This window comes from Monodelphis domestica, chromosome 4, assembly GCF_027887165.1.
Source record: "Monodelphis domestica isolate mMonDom1 chromosome 4, mMonDom1.pri, whole genome shotgun sequence".
NCBI lineage: Eukaryota > Metazoa > Chordata > Mammalia > Didelphimorphia > Didelphidae > Monodelphis > Monodelphis domestica.
Window position 1 is genome coordinate 163,242,502 of NC_077230.1, and position 5,029 is coordinate 163,247,530.

The 5,029-nt window shown below is 34.2% G+C and overlaps 1 pseudogene; it reads right to left on the minus strand.

The window, feature by feature from the left end:
• Positions 1-2,635: 2,635 nt before the first annotated feature.
• Positions 2,636-3,086, minus strand: LOC100015025 (non-histone chromosomal protein HMG-14-like; annotated as a pseudogene).
• Positions 3,087-5,029: the final 1,943 nt, after the last annotated feature.

Below are 5,029 nucleotides of genomic sequence, written 5' to 3' on the forward strand. Positions count from 1 at the left end.
ATTGGATATATTCATAACTTTCAACTCAAGTAACATCACTTATGTCAACTGTAGGACAACCAAAACATAATAAATCAGACCTAATATCTTGAATATTAGGAGTGGAATCTTAGTATCACAATAACTGCACATGATGTGTTCTGCTTTTAACTTAATTTCCTCACTTAGCTACCATGTTTAAGTCTCAGTTTCAACCCTAGGGCTTCCTTGTCCTTCTTTTCTCCCTATCCCTTACTTTTCAGCTACGTTGTGTTTGTTGTTTCCCCCCATAAGAATGTAAGCTCCTTGAGAGCTGGGTCTAACTTCCTTTTTGTTTGTATTTATGTCCCAAGTATTTATCACTGTACCTGGCAAATAGTAAGTTAGTAAGTGCTAAATGCTTGTTGACTTGCCTTCCTCAAAATTATAAACTAGGAATCTTCCTGTTGGCTTCTTGCTACTAATACTACATGTCTGTAAAGCAACTTCCTAAACTCTAGCTCTTTAAAATTCTATTATCATGTGAAATAAACTGAGTAGAAGTGTCAGAGAACCTTTGGAAATAATTTTCCTCTTTTGGATCCTATCTATGATTTCATTGGCATAGAAAATTTGAAGCCATTTTCTTCACCAAAGATCATCTTGTTGAAGTCAAGCAAACCCTACTCATATTTTACCATAGGCACCTGTCATTGTTGCTCTTGGCCCTTCCACATTTATGAACTTTTACATATGGAACAGGCAGCCAGAGAAAAGGCATATATAAATTGTTGCATTGTTCATTCAAGTTATTTAACTTATACTCATTTCTCTTATAACTCACACATGTAAATAAAATATATAGTGGCATCCTAAGTAATAGTGTCTATGGCAAGGATGGATAATTAAAACATAGACAGGTGCACATCTCTCCAAGCCTTTTCCAGAGAGATTATAATGCAATACTTGCATGCATAATTAGGCTGGCTAGTTAATTGTTTTGTGTGCTTGAGTGAGTTTTACCTCCTTGACTGCTATCAAACAGGATCATAAAATCCAAAAGTCCAGCAGGTGCCATGTCTCAGTTTTAACAAAAATAATGGAACTAAGAAAAATATTATGTTATAAAAATTTATATGATACACCTGCCATATAGCAAGATAATATAAAAAGGGCTACATGATTTCTAAATAAAGGATGATGCCATAAACAAATTAGGGGAGCACAAAATAGTTTACCTGTCAGACCTATAGATAAGGGAAGAATTTAGGTCAAAATAAGACATAGAGAATGTTATGAGATGTAAAATAGATAACTGACATCATTAACTTTAAAAGGTTTTGTGCAAACAAAATCAATGCAACTAAGATCAAAAGGCAAACAACAAACTAGAGAGAAAATATTTATAGCAACTTTCTCTAACAAAAGCTTCATTTTTTCAAATATATAGAGAACTGAATCAAATTTATAATGCATTCAAAGCATTTCCCAAGTGACAACTGGTCAGAGTAAGTGAACAGGCAATTCACAGATGAAGAAATTAAAATTACCTTTAGTCATATGAAAAATGTCCCAGACCACTGTTAAAGAAATGCATATTAAAACATCTCTGAGGTTTCACCTCATATCCAGTAGACTGGATAACATGACAAAAAGGGAAAATGACAAATGTTGGAAGGGATATGGAAAAACCAGAACACTAATACACCATTGGTGGAACTGTGAATTGATATTGCCATTCTGGAAAGCAATCTGAAACCATGACCGAAGGACCATAAAAGTGTATACCCTTTGACCCAACAATACCACTAATAAGTCTGTATATCAAAGAGATTAAAGAGGAAAATAACCTACATATACCAAATATTTGTAGCATCTCTTTTTGTAGAGGCAAAGAACCAGAAACTGAAAAGATGTCCATCAACTGGGTAATAGTAAACAAGTTGCCGTATAAAATTTTTTTCTTTTACAATCAAGATTTTATTAGTTCTTGTTTGGTCATCAGTACATATACACTATAACTAATTTGTATATTTAAAAAATGCTAGAAAAAAATCTAAAAATTATGTAGTTGTAATCCTTTTCTAAACTGTTTTTCCAGTGACTTTCTTACTAAGTTTGAAGGCAACTATCCCTAAAGAAGTTATCAAATACCAATATCCTAAATATGGATAGGGAATTACATCTTTTACAAAGCAAAATTCCCCTAATTCTGTATTTGATAAAACTACATTCATTATATACATTTTCCAATCTTTTATGGTACATAAACCAAGTTACTAGAAAAAAATTGTACCACAACTACCCAAAGATGACAATGTCACAGATAGCACACAATTTTGAAAGGAAGATCCAACTTCAGGGTAGTTTTATTTAGGAAAAAATTGTACTGTAAGATGGAAAACAGATGAATTCAAATAAGATCTTTAAAATTCATGGTCAAAATTCCAAATGGCCACCTAATGCTTCATTTAATGATGTAAAAACTGCTTATGGAATGTTAAACCTATGCACAAGACAGTGAACACCTTCCTAATCAACATTCTATTAATTTCTGGCCATATTAAAACAAAATACCAAACCAACAACAAGTACGTGATTTCACCACTTTAAATAGGATTCTAAATAAAGTCACTTTAGATTGGCTTACATTTATCTAAATGTTTTAAAAAATTAATGTAATGAGGTGGAATTGCCTCCTTAAAAATGTGTTTTAGAGCTACTAAAAAACTGGCATTTACAAAATAGTTGATAAAAATATTCCTCTGAATTGTACAAGAAGGGAGGTAACAGGGACAACTGTCAAAAGACTTGGTATAAGCTGTTATTCAGATTTGGTTTCTTTCTCTCCTGCTGAATCAGGGACTGGGCCCTCTTCATTTTTAGTTTCTCCATTTTCTGTCGGTAAATCCTCTTTGTTCTCTTCTTGGTTAGTCACTTCTGCTTCTTTTCTTTTTGCTCCTTTTTTTCCTTTTGTGTGAAAGTTTTTGTCCTCTATCCTTCCCAGTTGTCTTTTTGGGCTTAGGTTCAACCTTTGCAAGGACTGGTTTAGCTGACCATCTTGCTGACCTCCTCTTGGGCTCCTCCCTTACTTCCCCTTCTGCAGAGTTGACCTTCCTCTAGGGCATCTTGGCTGTGAGTGGGGATCAGCTTGGTCCCTCTCCTCAGACACGGCGAGCGAGCACCAGCGCAAGCTACTTGGATCTGGGGTGGGAGGGAAAGGGCCATGGCTGGGAACCCTTCTTTTCAAGCAGGGATTCTGGGCCTCGATGCTCCTCCTTCCACCACTGGGCTGCTAGGACCCCCAGCAGGAGCATTCTGAAAACTAGGTGGCGCTGTATATAATTTTAATGAAATACTATTGAGCCATAAGAAATGACAAACAAGATGATTGCAGAAAATACTGGAAAGACTTATATGAAGTGATATAAAGTGAAATAAGCAGAACCAGGAGAATATTTGTACAGAGTAACAGCTAAAATATGTGGTGATCAACTGTGAATAACAACTATTATTAACAAGACAAAAATCCAGGAAAACTCCAAGGGACTAATGATAAAAAACAATATCTACTGTCATAGTTGGAACAGACAGAGTCCAAATACAGATTGGAACATAAGATTCTTCACTATATTTGCTCCATGAATGCATCTCTAGGGTGAGCAATATGCATCATGTTTCACAACATAACAAATATGAAAATATATATTGTAATATGAATATGTTTACCACAACATATATCATATTGCCTGCCTTCTTGGTGAGGAAGGAGGAGTGGGAGGGAGAGAACATGGATTGCAAAATATCAGAAAATAAATATTTAAAATTGCATCAACATATAATCTAGAAAAAATAGAAATAGAATTTACACGATAGATTTCTTTATGTCTTATGGAATAAATATATATTTATGGTAATTTTAATAGCATATGTATTTCTAGAAATCAATAAGTGTTTAAAAAAGGCATACATGAAAGGATCTACAAAAGAAAAAGGCCTGGGTTTACAAAGCTTTTAATATATCCCTGCAAATAAATGTTAGTTATAGTTTTAGAAGATGAGAAAATTATACGAATCACAGTGAACTGGACTTGGGTTAAATCTTAATGTGATTGAGATAATTATGGATGTAGGATAATTTTCTTTTCATGTTATGGGCTTGAGTTCAAACCCCAGTTCTTCCACTTACTTCCTGTATGACCTTGATCCAAGTCACTTAACCTCTCTGAACCTCGGTTTCTTCCTCTATGGAATGGAGTGGAACTAGATGTCCTCTGATGTCTCTACTAGCTCTAAAGATCCAACTAGGTAGCATACCAAATAAGCCTGGGCTTCTGATTGGTAAAGGTCCACGATTTCTAGTCTGACCTAGATCCCTATGCTGCTATTTCCTGGTAATTTTCATGGTTTCTAGCTACAGCTCTGAAGAAACTAATTAATCCAACATTATCATCCCTGGAAAGGACAAGTCAAGTCAATCAATTGGTCTGTGATTCTGATTCACCATCCCCATTTATTCACTGATCAAAACACCCTTTCCAGTCACCATTCCCAAATATATGCTGTCTTCTTTATTTTTTGAAGGTGAGATTTTATTTTGTTTTTCTTCAATTTTATTTTAGTTTTGGTTTCAACTTCTCTCCCTCCCCATCTCCCACTCATTGAAAAAACAAGAAAAATAAATATGTTTTCATGTAAAACAGATTCTCAAATTAGCCAAAACTAAAAACAAAGGAAAGTAAGTGAGAAAGGAAAGGAGGAATAAAGAGAAAAGAAGAAAAGAAAAGGAGGGAGTGAGAAAAAGAAGAGAAAGAAAAGAAAAAAGAAAAGATGTTTCAGTCTTCTCTCTGAATTCATCACTTCTCTATCTGGAAGTGGATAGCATGTTTCATCATTAATCCTTCAGAACTATAGTTACTCATTGTTTTGATTAGATATCTTAAATCTTTAGGATATTGCTGATATTGTATAAATTGTTCTCCTGGTTCTGCTCATTTCACTTTGTGTCAGTTCATACAACTCTTTCTAGGTTTTATGAAACTATTCCCTTTACCATTTTATTTATTAATTT